General features: G+C 49.7%; 1 protein-coding gene across 2 annotated transcripts in view; it reads right to left on the reverse strand.

Annotated features, from left to right (window-relative positions):
- CRACDL (CRACD like) overlaps window positions 1–18,643 on the reverse strand; it is a 126,465-nt gene extending 107,822 nt beyond the window's left edge. Inside the window, exon 1 of one of the 2 annotated variants that reach the window (XM_040267649.1) lies at window positions 18,425–18,643. The gene's annotated coding sequence lies outside the window, so the exon portion shown is untranslated. Of the gene's footprint in view, window positions 1–17,740; window positions 18,392–18,424 lie in introns of those variants that run through there. The other variant, XM_040267650.1, reaches the window with a different exon arrangement.
- Window positions 18,644–18,810: the final 167 nt, after the last annotated feature.

An 18,810-nucleotide genomic window follows, 5' to 3' on the forward strand; every position in this document is an offset into this window, starting at 1 on the left:
AGTGATGTCTCTGCTTTTTAATACACTGTCTAGATTTGATAGATAATTTGATAGCAAAACAATAGTATGTAATTTTATTATGTACCTATTGCTTTACTGCTTTCTCACACTTCCTGGTATTTGCTTTTCCTCATGTGAATGAATTCACATCCTTCATTCACTTTCCTACTGGCCAGTTCATTCATAGAAAGAGTTCTTCATGGGACTTCCCTGGTGGTCCAGCAGTTAAGACTTTGCCTTCTAATGCTCGGGGTGAGGGTTCAATCCCTGGTCAGGGAGCTAGGCTCCCACAGACCTCTTGTGTTAGTCACTCAGTTGTGTCTGACTCTTTGCAGCCCCACTGACTATAGCCCACCAGGCTCCTCTGTCCATGAAATTCTCCAGGCAAGAATACTGGAGTGGGTAGCCATTCCCTTCTCCAGGGGATCTTCCCAACCCAGGGATAGAACCTGGGTCTCCTACACTGCAGGAAGATTCTTTACCATCTGAGCCATGAGGAAGCCCCAAAAGCAAAAAACATAGACTAGAAACAAAATAATATTGTAACAAGTTCCATAAAGACTTTGAAAATGGTTCACATTAAAAAAAAATCTTTAAAAAAGAAACAGTTCTTCATATTTACTATCAGAGTTGTTTATGTAAGGCTATTTTTCATACACGTTGCTAAATCTTTTTCTCAGTTTATCAAGTGAATTTTTATTTTGTTTTGGATTTTTTTTCCCTTTTGGCAACTAAAGTTTTGATCCCCCCAGGTAAACAAGCAAAACAATTTTGGCCTTGTGGCTTCTGCTTCTGATGGTACATGCAGGAAAATGTTTCTCATCCCACAATTTCTCTTAAGAAATTCATTTATTTATTCGGCGATGCCAGGCCTCAGCTGCAGCAAGCAGGGCCTTCGGTCTTTGTTGCAGCATGCGGCATCTTTGTTGTGGTGGTGGTGGCGTGCATTTCATCTTATAATTTCTCAAGTTCTTATCTAAAGTGGATTTAATAACTTCATTTGTACATTTAAAATTGTAACCCACATGGAATATATTTTGGGGTTTCACATGAGTGAGAAACATGATGGTTTTCCAAGTGGTTAAATATTAACTCCTATTTTCCAGACTTTCTATTCTGTTCCATGGGTATGATTTCAATTCCTGGCCCCAAATTAAAATGTTTAGATACTTACAAATTTATTATATGTTTTAATATTGGATAGGTTATCCATGCAGATGCTGGCTGGGAATTGCATTAAATGCATGAATTAATTTGGGAACAACATGAATACACAAAATAGTATTACAGGAAATTGTTTAGCACTTGCAGGAAAGTGTTCAGTTCAGTTCAGTCGCTCAGTTGTATCCGACTCTTTGCGACCCCATGAACTGCAGCACACCAGGCCTCCCTGTCCATCTCGAACTCCCGGAGTTCACTCAGACTCACATCCATTGAGTCAGTGATGCCATCCAGCCATCTCATCCTCTGTCGTCCCCTTCTCCTCCTGCCCCCAATCTCTCCCAGCATCAGAGTCTTTTCCAATGAGTCAACTCTTCGCATGAGGTGGCCAAAGTACTGGAAAGTGTTAAATACCTTCATTTATAGAACCATTCTCTCGGGTCTCCAGGTCAATTTTCTTCTGTTCTTCGTGCAGGTTCCATATATTTTCCATTAGCATTCTCCCCATCTTTGCTTCTGTCATGAGTGGAACAACTTCCCCATCGTATTTCCTGACTTTCTTAGGGGAAGAGAGGCTGACTGCACATTTAGCACGTAGGTGCTGTCTCTGCAATGTCCCCCAAGCCAAGCACATCTGGTTCCAAAGCCTTCACTGAGTGGCCACTCCTGAAGACGCCCAGGACTGTGACCACTAGGGGGCGCCAGCGCTTTCCTCCGCAGTTTTTACAGCCTCCTCTTTTAAACCCCATTGCCCGTGCCAGCCCATGTCCTGTCTCACTCGCGCCAGATCCTTCCTCCAACTGGAGGTGCCTCTTACTGTAGAAATGACCCTCACTCCATAGTCTGATTTCATCAATAATGTTTTTGTTTGGCTGCTAGGTCACGTCCGATTCTGTGCGACCCTATGAACTGTAGCCCACCAGGCTCCTCTGTCCATGGGATTTTCCAGGCAAGAATACCATAGTGGGCTGCCATTTCCTTCTCCAGGCGATCTTCCCAATGCATGGATCAAGCCCGAGTCTCCTGCACTGGCAGGCTGATTCTTTACCACTGAGCCACTAGAGAGGGCCAGTGCCCCCCACCCCCAAAAGAATACTACACTGCATATTAAAGGTTGCTAAGAGAGTAGATCTTAAAAGTTCTCATTACATAAAAGTATGGAAAAAAGATGTATGTATAAAAATGTAGTGAATGTTAACAAGAGTTATTGTAATCACTTTGAAATATATACAAATATTGAATCATTATGTTGTATACCTGAAACTAACATGTCACTTATATCTCAATTTAAAAGCAAAAAATAAATAAGATAAAATATTAGGAATTAAAACAAATTTCCACTGGGTTTGCACCTTATGGAGGAGGCCTTACTCCTGTCTACTTTCGTGCTCCATCAGGGGATGCCGGGAAGGCCCGGCCCAAAGTGCTGCGTGCTGACAAACTGAGTGAAGGAAGCTCTCGGCGCTGAGAGGCCAAAAGGAAGAAAGACTGCCGGCGGACAGGGAGGCCTCTGGGGCTGAGCACAAAGGAGAGCTTGTGCCTCTTCGGAGCAGATGGGGTACAGGCCAGCCCAGCATGCCTGGAATCTCCCCAGACGAGGACCTGGGCTCCTCCCTCCCACAAGAAAGTGGGAGCTCCGGTCTGAGAAATCAGATCTGCCCAACCACGGCCCAGACACGCTCAGGTGAAGGCCAAGGCTTTCAGGCTCAGCCACAGGGCAGGTCCACGCACAAAGCTTGTTCACACAAAGTCCAGTCCCACCCAGACCTCCTGAGTCATCCGGGCAGGTGAGGCCAGGGCAACCACAAGCGGGCTGATACCAAGACCACGTATGGCCCAGGCCAGCACCTTCCATCTCTTTGGCCTCCCTTGAATGAAGTGACGTGGACAAGCAAAGGAGAAGGAAACATTTGACAATGGCTGGAAGCCAGGCACTGGGCTAGGAAGGCTCCTGACATGCACAGTCTAATTCAGTTACTGCCTCAACTTACAGATGAGGAAACACATTCAGAGGAGCAGTCACAGCCCCAAGCAACCAGCCTGGAACCAGAACAAAAAAAAAAAAAAATCTCATAATTGAGAAATACAACCTTCTCTGGTTTAGCTAAGACTCTGAAGGGCCTAAGAGTGCCAAGTGTGTCTATCCCAATGACACTGAAGCCTCAGGCACCCAAGCACTTGGTCCTGAGCCTGAGAAACAGGGGTTGTTTGCCTTCATCAAATGGGCTACAGCCAAGGTTTGGGGGCAAGGTGAGGGGGGTCTTCTCAGGGTCCTTGCTTTTTCTCCAGGCCCTTTCTGCACCTGGGCGTGGGTAAGCCAAGCCACCGAACAGCCCCATCCTGCCTGGGTCAGCCCTGTCTTGCCTGGGTCAGCCCCGCCTCTGTGACTCTGCTGAGGCATCTCCCAGGGTCAGCAGGTCCCTCGTCACACTCCTAAACACTGCACTGTGACTTCTGGGGTGCTAAGCACTTCTGCCTTCGTGGGTCCCTTCCTCGATTTAAAAACCTCCTTTAAATATATTTTATGATTTGTTGCTGTTGTTTAGTTGCTAAGTAGTGTCCAACTCTTTGGGATCCCATGGACTGTAGCCCACCAGGCTCTTCTGTCCATGGGACTTCCCAGGCAAGAATACTGGAGTGGGTTGCCATTCCCTTCTCTAGGGGATCTTCCCAACCCAGGGATCAAACCCATGTCTCCTGCTTAGCAAGTGGATTCTTTACCACTGAGCCACCAAGGAAGCCCATATTTTACAACTGCATTGATATAAAGGTGAATATATTATTGTATATTAAAACATCTTCTTGACCCTAAAGTTTGTGTTTTCCTTCTGATTTTAAAAGGTTAAACCATTTTGGGGACTTTGTTGGTAGTCCAGTGGTTAAGAATCCGCCTGCCAACCCAGAGGATGCAGGTCGAACCCTGGTCCAGCAACTAAGCTCCCACGTGCTGAGCAGCAACTGAGCCTGTGGGCCGCAGCCTATGAGCCCACGAGCCCTAGCTACTGAAGCCTGAGCTCCCAGAGCCTGTGCTCTGCATCAAGAGAAGCCACTGCAATGAGAAGCCCGCACACACAACTAGCGAGTGGCCTCTGCTCACCGCAACTAGAGAAAAGCCTGCACACAGCGACAAAGACCCAGTGCAGCCAAAAAAAAAAAAAAATTTTTTTTTAAATTTCTTCAATTAAAAAAAGGAAAAGAAATGAAGACATTTTGTGGGCCCCTAGAACTATCATGGACCCTCAGAACCATGTGTCCACTGGGCCAGTGGGCCCGGCCCCACCATGAGCCTCACAGGGTTCCCTGGACTCTCCCCAAGGAACGCAGCTTCCAGCACGGCTAGGGTCTCTAGGACCCAGGCCCCACACGGCCCGCCCCAGAGCGTCTGCTGCCCTCATCCGTCATTCATTGCCCTTACACTGACATCCCGATGCTGTGTCGACTGAGTGCCATCTGCTGTGCTTTGCTTACCCACTCAGTCGTGTCCAACTCTTTGTGACCCCAAAGACTGTAACCTGCCAGGCTCCTCTGTTCATGGGGACTCTCCAGGCAAGAATTCTGGAGTGGGTAGCCTATCCCTTCTCCAGGGGATCTTCCCAATCCAGGAATTGAACCAGGGTCTCCTGCATTGCAGATGGATTCCTTACCAGCTGAGCTACCAAGGAAGCCCGTGCGCGCCATGAACCTCGATAAATGTATATTGAACAGGAATAGAGTGATTAGCAGTGAATTTTTATCAGTGGGACTACTAAACGAACCAACAGGTTGGTTTAAGGAGCTTTTGCCTGATTTTCTTGGCTCTATATATCATATTCAAATTAGTTTGACACTCAGCTCCCTCACAGGTCAATAGGCCAAGACGGCCTGTGAATGAGAGCTGCTGAGAGAAGGATGTGTCTGCAAGAGTCTCAGAGCCTTCTGTTAGGGTCCAGATAAAAAGCAGTGGGGTCCATGGTGCCTCACAGTCACTACGTGGCTAAAGCAGCCTGTATATTTCTAATCCTAAAGCTCTTCTGGGCTGTGACACTTCAGACTCTTTGGACGTGAGTGTGGTAGCTGATGCTCAGGGACTACTTTTTAAAAAATAAATCCTGGGAATTCCCTGGTTGGTCCAGTGGTTAGGACTTGGTGCTTTTACTGCTGGGGGCCTGGGTTTGATTCTTGGTTGGGGAACTAAGATCCTGCAAGCCACGTGGCATGACAAATAAAGCCTGAAACAGAGAAAACTAAGCAGTAATTAATAATTGGAATTTTAGTATTATTTAGCCTAGTACATCTTTTAAATTTGTCTTCATGTTCAGTTACAACTCTTCTAGACTGCATTTTCTTAAATCATGTTTTCTTTTATTTAAGGTTGTTTAGTTGCTAAATAGTATCCAACTCTTTTGCGACTCCATGGACTATACAGTCTGCCAGGCTCCTTTGCCCAAGGGATTTTCCAGGCAAGAACACTGCTTGTCCTAAAAAGGAAACACTTGGGTGCAGAAAACTACACTTTGTCTTATAGCAGGCGTGGAGCTTCATCCACTGCAGAAGCATCATGAGCCCGAGCACCCCCTGGTGGAAGCTCCTGAAATTACAAGCAAAGTACCCAACAGGAACTGCAAAAGGGCATTTCTACTTTTTTGAAAGCCTATAAATAATGAAATCTCCAAACACAAATTCTCAGTTCTTTACATGTGAATCCCTGAAGGATAAGCATTATCTATAAATGGCATCAATATTATGTCACATACATACACAGGTTATTATTTTTAAATACATGTGAAAAAGTAGTCAAAGTGTTAGTTGCTCTGTCCTTTCCAACTCTTTGTGACCCCATGGACTGTAGCCCACCAGGCTTCTCTGCCCATGGGGATTCTCCAGGCAAGAATACTAGAATGGGTTGCCATGCCCTCCTCCAGGGGATCTTCCCCACCCAGGGATCGAACCTGGGACTCCTGTCTCCTGCACTGGCAGGTGGGTTCTTTACCACCTGGAAGCCCTTAAACACATGCAGATGTGATCAATAAAATAAGTCATCCAGATGAGCCTCAAAATTCATACTGTCTTTTTGTTTATATGTATTTTCCTCATCGATACACTGATATATTGAAAATGTAGTTGCTGTCATGTAGAACGTTTCTGTACTCGTTCAGTGTTACAAAGGGACCCTGGCTTCAGGGGAGAACTGACAGCCTTTAAGAAACCAAACACCACGGGTGGCCATCCTGGATGTTGTGTCTTGAAGTGAAATTCAGATGGGAATTCCACTCTGATGGACAGCAAGGAGCTTAACCTGCAACTTTGCACACAAGACTCTATGGCCATGAGAAGAGCAAAGAACTGCTGTAATATCATGTTGATGTTACAACAGAAGTGTTTATTTGGGAATTGGGGTGGAACAAGAACAGATGATGTTTGGGCAGTATCTGCTCCCTCAGCCAATCCTGCCAGCACATGGTGAACAGTTCACTTGGGGTTGCCCCCTGGAGCCAGAGAGACTCGAGAGGTAGCCACCCTGATGCCACCCAACCACTGATGTGGTGCTGAGACAGTGGTCCTGGCCCCCGGAGCTCTGGAGCCCTTCACCACCCCCAGGTTTCAGGTGGTCACACCCGCTAGGGGTCCCCGGATGGAGACAGGCACACACACCACATCTACCTCCTGAGCTTTGGGTTCCTCACCTCCAAACAGGGATAATCCTCTCTATTCTTTAAAGCTGTAGGAAGAACCAGCAGGATCATGTAATTCCTTACGTACCCAAGAGTGCCTGGAGCACAGCCCAGGCTCAGCTCCCTGGGGGCTCCAGTTCGTTCAGGTTTTATCCTCTCCGGACTCCAGCTGGTCCACACGACAGCCCTCAGGGGTGGGGGGCTCGTCACATCCCCATTTTCCAGATGGGAAGAGAGGTGCTGAGAGGCCTCACAGCTGGAGAACGGGAGAGTCAGACTTTGCACCCAGAGCTCCCAGTCACGAGGTCTTGCTCAATTTTAACTGGAACGTTTTAACATTAAAAGAGAGCAGGAGAGGGGGAGAGTGGGCTTCCCTGGTGGCTCAGCGGTAAAGAAGCCACCCGCCAACGAAGGGGACACTGGTTCAATCCCTGATCCGGGAAGATTCTGCATGCCGTGGAGCAACTAAACCCGTGAATTGCAACTCCGGAGTCCATGTCCCACAACTACGGAAGCCCATGCATCCCAGAGCCTGTGCTCTGCAACAAGAGAAGTCACCACAATGAGAATCCCGAGCACCACAACTGGAGAGGAGGCCCCGCTCACCGCAACTAAAGAGAAGCCGGAGCACCGCAACTGGAGAGGAGCCCCGCTCACTGCAACTAAAGAGAAGCCCGAGCAACGACAAAGACCCAGCACTGCCAAAAATAAATAAATAAATAACTGTGATAAGAGAGAGACAGAAGTGAGGCTCAGTTACAATAACACAGCATTTCTAACTCACTCTCGTCCACTGGTCACAAGATATCTGCCACTTCCACACAAACTGCCTTTGCTTCTTACAACAGCCCTGCAAGAAAGGGAGCCCAAGGCCCAAGGGGTCAGCCTGGCTCCCAGCCACCTCCCCTGCTCTGCTGTCCTACAGAAGCCGCTGCAGGTGGTGGAGACAGGAGAGAAAAAGGAGGGTCCCCAGAGACTCCAGTCCTGGGTGGGAATCAGGGAGGTTACTGTAGGGGGAGGTGCCCTGACCTTGTGCACACCCTGGGAGGGAATTTGCCCAGGGATGTTCACTCCCACTGAGTGAAACCAGCTATAAGACACTATAGTGGGCCAGCTATAAGGACACTTCCTGGCCATTTCTAAGCTAACAGCTCCAGACAGGTTAAAACAGGCAACGAGGAGAGGACATTGGGTTCAAATCCCCAGTCCACGGCCCGGCTGTTGCGGTAAGGCTCATAACCGCTCTGTGCCTGTGTGCTCCTCTGCAAAACGGGGATAAAAACGGGGGCACGGAGCAATTCTGGCAGCACTAGGAGTACCAGCTAATGAACAAACGGCCTATTTCCAGGAGGAAATCATCTCCTTAGGGGTTTCCCAGGTAGCTCAGTGGTAAAGAATCTGCCTACGAATGCAGGAGACGCGGGTTCGATCCCTGGGTTGGGAAGATCCCAGAGAAGGACATGGCAGCCCCCTCCAGCATTCTCGCCTGGAGAATCCCACGGACAGAGGAGCCGGCGGGCCACAGTCTAGTACACGATTGAGCACGTGTGCATCCTGAGAAGAGGGAGAGTGAGGGGAGTTCACGTCTCTGCGGCTCACTAGCTGAGGTGCCCTGGCCAAGTTCCTCGATTTTCCTGGGCCTCAGTGTCCTCTGTAAAATGCACAAGGTGATCGTAAGGACTGAATGAGACGCTGCAGATGAAAGACCCAAAATGATGCGTGGTGTTGAACAAGTTTTGACACCACCTGTTCTCTGGGTGGGAAAGAGACTGTTCTGATCACACACAGACTCAAACTTCAGTACCTATTGAAAGCACAAGGTTGGGGCGGGGGGGGGTGGGGTCATGCAATGCGTAGCCTGAATTGTCCAGTGATCATATGCCTTACACACACAATTCAGACTCTCACTGTATGTGCTTAGAAAAAACTGAAAGAAAAACATCTGTTGCCACTAAAACAATTATTTCAGTGTACTTCCTAATACGCATTCAACATACAACCCCCTAAAATTCAAGAGCGGCAAATATCTATCACTTATAAGTCATGGAAAGCAGGTGCTGTTGAGAGCTAAGGCACATCATCTGGGAGAGAGTGAATCACTGTTATTTTTGCTTTTTTTTTTTTTTTTAAAAAAAAGACCTGGGGGAGGACTTCCCTGGCAGTCCAGTGGTTACGAATCCGCCTGCCAATGCAGGGGACAGGATTCTATCCCTGGTCGGGGGACTAAGAATCACACCTGCCACGGAGCGACTAAACCAGTGAGCCACAACCACGGAAGCTGGAGCACAGCAACAAACACCCAGCACAGCCACAGGAAAAGGAAAATAATACATAAAAGACACGGGTTCTTTGATGCGCCTTGCTGACAGCATGACCTGCTGGACGCTCCAAGGGCTAGCTCCCACCTGGAGTTAGGGGGCCAGGCTCCCTCCTCACCACCCCTCCACCCCAGAGCTTTCAGCTAGGGGGCATCAGCTCATTTTAAACAGTGCTTGTCTAATGAGAGGCAAGGACCACAAGGGGCGGATGACCTGTTGAGGGTCAGGAAAGCGTGCACCCCCAGGTTGGTGGCTACCCTCCTGCTGTCACCCAAACACCTTTTATACCGGCCCCCCGGTGAACTCTGAGTTGCTAAGGACATAGTCTTTCCTGGAATCCTTCCTCAAGAATCCTTTCCTGGAACAACTGAAAATATAGAAATGACTCAGAGGGTGAGTTTGGAACTCTACAAACACCTGAATTCACACTAATTACACACAAAAGCCTGCTGGAAAAGGCAGGGAGAAATATGGTTCATATATTACCTGCTGATCAATTATGGCTCATGGGAAAAATTGGCTATTAACTTAGCAGTAAGCTAACTCCTGCTTCCAACCCACGCCTGAGAGCTCAGCGCTGTTCAATGGGAGTGTGACATTGCCTGAAGGGGCAACACGACCCAGTGTTCCCCAAGAAGAGAAAAGAACCAGACGCCCCCTGCCCCACCCTGGCCCATGCCATCCTGCAGGCAGGCCTGGGGTCAGGGGGTTGATTTTCAAATACCTGGTCTATCTAAAAGGCAAGTCTATAGCAATTATTTCTATGTGGCTTCACCTTGAGATAGACACAGCTATACAGATACAGATATACAGTGGGTTTTTTTTTTTTTTAATTCATTTGAAGCTCAGGCTGGGAAAGCTTCCAATCTGGTTTCTGAGAGAGAGCAGGAAGGGGGCTAGGGTCATGGCAAAAGAGCTCAGAAGAGAAGGGGACTGAAATGAAAACCTTATCTGGGAAACGACCTTGACATTCTCTGGAGAGGACGAATGACTGATTCGGCGAGGCAGGAACCAGGCCCTCGGAATCCAAGGCTAAATTCTGTGAATCTCACCTCTGTATGCATCAAATCAAAGACAAAATATACAAATTATGAAGAAAAGAAAAAGAGAGAGAGAGGTTGAGATACAGTTCACCCCACCTGGCTTGTTCACTGCCTGCTTGAGGCTAGAAAACCAAGACCTCACTTCTAGCCTCTGTCCAGGCCACGCTGCCCACCTGGGAGAGTTCACTGTCCCACTTTGCTAAGAGGCACTATGGTGGATGCATCCGTTTTCCTATGAGGGGGTGTGGGGGGGTCCCAGAGCCTCGGCCGCAGTTTCAGGATGGACGCTGAGCCTCAGGGTGGATGCTGAGCCCCGTGGGGGACCTCCATCTCCTCTCCCCTGCCCGCCATGTGGTAGGTCTGGGGAGGGAGGCAGCTCCTGGCAGGACAGCCCTGCAGGTCTGGTTGGAGGCTGAGCTTTCAACAACTCTGTTATCTTTGAACTTCCTGCTCTAAATCCTCTTCTGCTTAAAGGAACTGGAGCAAATCCTGAATAGCACAGACGCTGAAGACGCTGTTGACCAAAATACATGAAATCTCATGGGAAAAAACTTCAGCGTGAAACGAAGGACAGACTTTAGGCAGGACATATCAAAGGAAGAGGCTTGTGTATACACAGGAAATCAATCTTTCGAGATGGACTTGGAAGGAACCAACCAGACAGATGTACAAAAGAGCACAATGACCTTTATTCTCATGGGGCTAAAGGACAAAAGGCTGAAAATGGCCTAGGTACACGTCCATCCAACAGAGGGTGGGTGAGTAAGCGGGGGCCACCCTGACCGTGGAGTCCTTTGCAGCCAGAAGAGTTGGTGCTACGGAAGCGTATCCAATAGCGTGGAGAAGAGACTCAACACATGAAAAGGTGGCCCAATAAACAATGCAGACATTCCTTCTCTGTATTAATATATACTTTGTAAAAAACCTTTTTGTTTTGTATTGGGGCACAGCTGAGTAACGGGGCTGTAGTAGTCTCAGGTGAGCAGCAGAGGGACTCCACCATACACACACACGTGTCCATTCTCCCCCAAACTCCCCTCCCCTCCAAGCTGCCACATGACATTGAGCGGGGTCCCCTGTGCTGCGCAGCAGGTTCTTGTTGGTCATCCAACGCAGCAGTGTGTACACGTCCCTCCCAAACTCCCTAACTATCCCTTCTTCCCAGTCTTCCCTACTGGCAACCATAATAACACCTACTCCTGTGAACACGTGTACATGCATATCTGGCACAGCACACACCAAGACCGGAAGGAGACGCTGCCCCCAGATGTCACTGCTACACCTGCTCACTCTCTGCCTCCAGGTCTGCTGGATGGAAGAGACTGTCTGTGAAGTGACACCTGGCCTCGGGCCACCCGAGGGGGCAGCCAAAGGGCAGGCTGCCAGGACGGAGCGCAATCACAAGTCTGGTCAGGGCCCCAGATGGCGGGCAGGCTGGCCCCGAGCCAGGCTCGCCAACTTCCAGGCCTTTCCCGCTTGCCAGCCTGGCCAAGTCTTGTCTACAGTGCTTGTGCTGCCACCGAGAGACCCCGAGGCTGCCCATGAACCGCTCCTAGTAACTTCAGCTCTAGAATGTGGTGCCCAATAAGCCGTGCTGACCAGAACCCCTTGATGCACAGACTCGACTTTACCCACGAAGGCCCGACGCAGCACGATGACACTCGCTAAGATGACAGAAAACAGGTGTCTCACATCTGCAAGATGTTTTGTACATTAAGAATCCATTTACACCCTGAAAATACACTGGAAATGCTAATCCGCGATGATTTAAAGATCTGATTTCCAATGGCGCATACAACTGACACCCAGTAACACACCAAATACACAGGGCTGAGTCTATCCCCATGGAAATGACTCCAGGGCAAGGAGGGTGGATCACCAGCTGGAGTGTTGCAGGTTCAGACATCGAGTGGGTGGGGCTAAACCTCCGACAAACCCCATCCTCCTCCTGCTCCTCTCTCTGCAGCTTCTAAGTCACGGATCTTCCACACAGGAGAACCCAAGAGAAAGTTCCTGCTACCAGGCTGAAGAACTGATGCTTTCGAATGGTGGTGCTGGAGAAGACTCTTGAGAGTCCCCTGGACAGCAAAGAAATCAAACCTGTCAATCCTACAGGAAATCAACCCTGAATATTCATTGGGAGGACTGATGCTGAAGCTCCCACACTTTGCCCATCTGATGCAAAGAGCCGACTCAATGGAAAAGACCCTGATACTGGGAAAGATTGGGGGCAAGAGGAGAAGGGGGCATCAGAGGATGAGATGGTTCGATGGCATCACCAACTCAACAGACATGAATTTGAGCAAACTCCAGCAGATGATGAAGGACAGGGAAGCCTGGCGTGCTGCAGTCCATGGGGTCACAAAGAGTTGGACACGACTGAGCGACTGAACAGCCACCACTCCTCAGGGAGCACGGTGGGAGGAAGAATGAATAATTAAGCAGGCAAGCTGATGGAACATGGGGGTGAGGAGTTAAGTATCCAACCCAGGTTAGAAGAGCTGTTGCCAGTGGAGACGCTGCTTCAGAGCAGCTCGCTGCACTTGCCACATGGGCTGCAGAGCCCTGAAGGGAACTCAAGTAAAGCCCCCACACCCACCACACCTGCCCCGGCACCCATGAGGTACTGAGGCTGTGCCTGGCCCCAGGGCTGCACATAGAACAAGAGAGAGAAGAGCCGAGAGCAGTCTGCACAGGGTCGGAGCAGTGTGTCCAGAAAGGACAGGAAACAGGATGAAGGACTCTTGTAAGATAGGTTAAGCAGAGACAAACACTCAGTAAGGAGAGCACATGCAAGACAGAGAGGTGTGGAAGGACAGACAGACACCTGATATTCATGAGGCACTAAATATACCCAGGCAGCTGGGCAGTAAATATTCATGATACACTCAGTGCTGAAAAGGTACTAAATATTCACAATATATTCATCTACAGGAGACTAAATATACAACAGGGGCTTGATATTGACTAATTCCGTTACCCACGGGCAACATTCAAAGTGGTCCTCGGAGCCACCGCCGTCTGTCATGCTCATCAGCCAGTCACAGATGCAGCAGGCCCTACATCTCGCCTGCAGAACAAGCGTGTGTGTGTGTGTGTGGGGGGTGTGTGTGTGTGGGTGGGTGTGGGTGTGTGTGGGTGTGTGTGTGGGTGGTGGGGAGGGTGACTGGTCCAGGGCACCTCCCGTCAGTAGCCTGGCTGCTAGTACTTGTAACCATGTTAGCAGGAAAAGCTGACACTGCAGAGGGAGATGGAGCACGCGAGCCCTGTGTGCCCCAGGACTCAGGTGCCGGGGGGATCCCACCTGCTTGCACCCTCCCTACCTCTGTTACCTGCCCCATCTCTCTGCCCTGGCTTCTCACTTGAAACTGCATCAAGCTCATTTCCCACCTGGAGGAGGAAATCGCAACCCACTCCAGTATTCTTGCCTGGGAAATCCCATGGACAGAGGAGCCTGGCGGGCTACAGTCCATGGGGTCACAAGAGAGTCGGACATGACTGAGCACAATAAGGTCATTCCCAACAGGACATCTACCACTAGCCCTGCTCAGCAGTGCTCTACACCGCAGACTTGCTCGTTGTCCTGGATCACCATCAGATCTCAGACCCTTCATTGCTTTAGGATCTTTTATTAGGGGGTGTTATGTGTAATAGTGTTAGTAGCTCGGTCTGTGTCTGACTCTTTGCAACCCCATGAACTGCAGGCTCCTCTGTCCATGGAATGCCCCAGGCAAGAATACTACAGTGAGTTGCCATTCCCTTCCCCAGGGGATCTTCCCAACCCAGGGACTGAACCCAGGTCTCCTGCATTGCAGTTAGATTCTTTACCATCTGAGCGACCAGGGAAGCCCCTGCTGCTGCTAAGTCATTTCAGTCGTGTCCGACTCTGTGCGACCCCAGAGGGCAGCCCACCAGGCTCCCCCATCCCTGGGATTCTCCAGGCAAGAATACTGGAGCAGGTTGCCATTACCTTCTCCAATGCATGAAAGTAAAAAGTGAAAGGGAAGTTACTCTAGTCGTGTCCAACTCTTCACGACCCCATGGACTACAGCCTACCAGGTTCCTCTGTCCATGGGATTTTCCAGGCAAGAGTACTGGAGTGGGGTGCCATCGCCTTGGGGGTCCTAATTGGGATCAAAATAAATGCCCTTTTGCTTATTAAGAAAGACAATGGAAGAGTAACCACTACAAATAATTCAGGAGGCATTTTCTCCACCGATACAGGATCTCAAGTGATGCTGGTATACGTGAATCCCCACTCCCATGCTATGGGGTCACCAGGACTCTAGGTGGCAGAGTGGAAACCAGAGCCCTGACTGCCCCGCTCAGCTGGACCACTTGCTTTAAGAAAGCAAAACACCTCTGACATTTTCACGACCCCCACTCAAGCCAGCCATTCTAAGAGTGGTTTCTTGGGAAACTCGCACACCTGACCTAAGGCTTCTGCTTCCTCCCACAGACGTGCGAATCTGGGGACAGAAAAAAAAAAAAGAGAGACTACTGTCTGGACCCCAGAGGTGAGTGGGTATTCCAGAAGTTCTCAAACTTCATACATACAAAAGCCCATCCCACACCGGGGCTAGGAACACACTTGAGCAAATAAACAACATCCTACTCCTCACCTTTCAAAAGGCTCTTCTGCAATTTCTTTCACAAACAGCTTAATCATAAGAAACATATCTGGGAGCTCTTCCTACCCAGGTCTGCACAGGAACAGTGCCAGGGTCCACAAGGAGCTGACACAGGTAGGGGTGTCCCTGGTTGCATGGCCACCCCTGTCTGATCATTTCTTGTCAATCTGCCGCTAAATTCACTGACCATTCCCTGGAACCTACTGGTTAGTGTCCTACTGAGCTCAGGGTTATGGGCCATAGCATATTAAAGGAATACAAAGGATGCTAGAGTGATTCCTTAGAATCATCGATGAACCTTAAGGACCATTTACCTGACCTGAAAGTTTGAAATGCGCTTCCAGGTGCAGATAACTGAGAATAACAGGATTAGATGAGAATTCCTCTGATTTCCATTCAGTTGGGGGAAAATGCCAGGCATTTAGAAAGCTGACCATGCCTATGGTCCAACGTACAGATACAGGTACCCTGACAACAAAAGGGATAAGCATGACACCAGGAAGAGTCAACTAAGAGGTGAGCCCCAAAAGACCACTCCTGGGGAGTCTTCTGTCTTTATGGGTTCAAGAGGTCCTTCCCAGTGGCGGGAAGAGATAGTAAGGGAGTTTTGGATGGACAGGTACACATGCTATATTTAAAATGGACAGGGAACTCTGCTTAATGTTATTTGGCAGCCTGGGTGTGAGGGGAGTTTGGGGGAGAATGGATACATGTTTTTGGATAAGTCCCTGTGCTATTCACCAGAAATGATCACAACATTGTTCATCGGCTATACCCTAATACAAACTAAAAAGTTTTTTTAAAAAAGAAGTCCTCCGCATGGGAAGTTCTCTTTAATCACACATGTGGCCAAGTCTTAATGTTACTTAAAGTCCCACCTCCTCTGGGAAGCCCTCCCTGACCACTTTGCCTTCTACCCACAAAGTATGAACAAACCCCAGGACTTGTGAAGCTTTAGGCTTCACAAGGGCTAATCAAGTTCTCCAAACAATTCCCAAGGATCCTGAAGAATCAATTACAACTTGGATTTTTCGGTATTTTTTCCTGCTGCTTTTGGTAAATGCCAAGCATACAGTGGATCGCTGTGATGAAGAAGCAGCAGCGGCATAAACAGCGTGACCGTTCGGAAAACACCGAAGCATGTGAACCTGGTTTACTGGGCTGGGCTCGGGAGTGTGTAGGCAGACAACTCTTCTGTCCTCCAACCACCAAAGCTTCAAAGCTACTCTTCCCCCCTTTCCTCCCCATCCTTGACTGGTAACTCCAACAGGCCCTACAGTCCTTCCGGTCTTTTTCAGGTAATAAGAAGTCCAGTGCAGATAACGGAGGCTGACTTGCCCAGAAGATGAGGGGGTGGGGAAAGGGAATTTCTAGTAGATTTCCCCAGTTTGCTGCCCCCCCGGCTTCCTTCCCACATCTCCAGGGTGCATCTGGTTTCTCCAGGGAGGGGAGGAGTTAAGATATATAAGATGCTGAAATTCCCTCTACACATCAAGAGCTTTACTCTAAGCCCCCATGTCCAGAGGACAGGAGATACAACCTAAGAAAGATTTAAAAAAAAAAAAAAAAAGCTCTTCTGATACAGGGAGAGAGGAACCTGGAGCCCCCAGCCCCTTTACACCCAGCCTGGAGGAGAGGGGTTAGTGAGGGAAGAAAAACCCCAGGGGATTGCGAGGAACATGGAAGGCCGAGGGGAGTTTGTCCTGCTTACTGCTAGGAACACGGGACCGCTCAGACTAGGGACCTGGGCTATTCCACACAAACTGGGCAGATTCCCAGATGCCCAGCAGGGACCTGTTGGAGACACAGGGTGTGGAGACCTCAGGGCCGGATGCAGGAGCTGGGTCCCCAACTGTGTCTCACTCCAGTGACAGCCGGCTGGACAATGCTCAATGGAAACAGAAAAAGGAGGCTCTGTGGTGGGAAAGCCACCAGATGACAGCAAGAAGCCACGCTCCCCACACCTTGAGGTGCTGCAACCTTCTCCTGGAGCCCAGAGACTACCTGCAGTGAGAAAGGGCCCCAGACAGTGACCTGGGGAGATGGAGACTGACCTTCCGGGGACTGAGCTGCTTTAAGCTAGATAGCGACTCAGATAAAATCTTTTGAATTAGGCTCAGGAAAATCACGATCAGGACCTAAGACTAGACATATCACAGGGAACCAAAGTCCCTTGTTCAGAGCAGCAAAATTAAGTTCACCTAAAAAAGTAAGTTGACCTAAAAAACTCTGCACATCACAACTGGGAGGCTGGTGACCTTCAGCCCTCCACAATAAACCCTGGGCAAGAAACATCTCCACTCAGATCGAAAGGCTTCCTCTGGGTCTCCATGCAACACAAGCAGAGTTTATAAGCGTGTCTGTGCACAGGCACGTAGCTAACCTCCCAAGGAAGAGCAGATGGCTGCAAGGTTGCCCAGGCAAACCCAGCCTACTGTGCCATCTCAGAAAACTTACCCTCCAGGAGGGCAATGCACCTTCACCCACAGTCTCATTTAACCCCCTGAGCTGGCGACTGGCACTCGCATTCTGCTAAGTCAAACCAAGACTCATCAAGCTTCGGTGACCGGCTCAAGATGACCAAGCTGAACAATATGAATAGGACATCCACCCTTCCCTGAGCCCGAGGGGCCTGGTCCCACGCAGCGGCCATATGCTGTGTGTGAGCCACGCAGCAGCCTTGGAGGTGCCACTTTTTAATTTGTTCACTGAGGACAGCTGCTCAGAGAAGCTAAGAAACTTGACCAGGAGGCAAGTCTGGACCAAGGGAGGCCCTCGCTCCAGGCACAAAATTTCAGGGAGTACCAAAGACTCCTGGAAACAAATGGTACAATGGACTGTTTCAAAACATCAAAATGAACACAGAATCCACACTGCACAAAACACATCACAGTTTTAAATAAAGACAGGATCTGTAGTACTGATTTTTCTTCTACCTTAGGCTCCAATATGGCTCAGCATAACACTGGGGCAGAGAGAAGAAACCAGCCCAGCTCAGTCCTCCACAGGCCCCACAGTCAGGGACCGCTGATGTGACTGCACAGGCTCCAGATATGCTGCTCCCCACAATCCTGCCGCCTCACAGGGCTCTAAGGAGTGATCACGGCGCTCCATCATCCCAGGTGTGAGCTCCAGGGAGACCAGGGTCTAAACAGAGTCTATTCCACGGTCACGTGCCCGAATTATGTAAATGAAGGAAGCGTGCCGGCTGGAATAGGGAGTGGGGATATTTTAAGCTATCAGTTGAGGAAGGTGTGGGGTGGGCGCTCAGAAGCTCACACAGCTGCTCGTCTCCCACTTGACAGATTTATGGCTTAAAATTAAGTATTCAGCAGCGACATCGTGCCAGCTGCCGCCTGTACCGACACGAGTCTAACCCCAACGGTGGTATTCCTTTACACTTTGCATTTCAAAAGCCAAAGCCTGGTTGATAACTACTCCCCTGGAGTAACCAACCACTCAGGCTTTGCTCACTGTTCACCTCGTATTAACGCCCCATCTGAGAGGAAGCGTCCGTTCCACAAATGTGTTGATTAAAAATGTGAGCATTTCTTAGATCAAACCCAGAACCCCTCACTGGCAACCAAAGCCTAAAATGCGTATAACAAATAAAGCATTACCTGAAGCAGAAGAAGAGTTAGCGACCGTCCATTCCTCTTCCCTGCCGCGGCCTCTGGCGCCAGGAGGCACGGACACTTCGTCCACCAACAACTTCCCCGCGGCACACCGACTCCCCTCGTCGTGTGTTTTCTGAGGCGTCACCTCACGATTCAAAGTTAAGTCCGGCGAAGTCAGCAAAGGGAAACTTCGGGCACTTGGGGGAGCGCGTCCGGCCGCACTCGGCCGCGGGGAGGGCGCTCCGTCCGCGTGGCTGCGGGGGTCCCCGGCTCCGAAACCCCCGCCCCAGGCCCCAGCCCCGGTACCTGCAGGGGAGCGCGGGCGGCTCCGCGAAGCGCCGGAGGCTCTCGGTCCGCGGGCTGGGGGCGGCGGGGCCCCGGGAGCGCGG

The sequence above is a fragment of the Oryx dammah genome, unplaced genomic scaffold (genome assembly GCF_014754425.2).
Source record: "Oryx dammah isolate SB20612 unplaced genomic scaffold, SCBI_Odam_1.1 HiC_scaffold_25, whole genome shotgun sequence".
Taxonomy (NCBI): Eukaryota; Metazoa; Chordata; class Mammalia; order Artiodactyla; family Bovidae; genus Oryx; species Oryx dammah.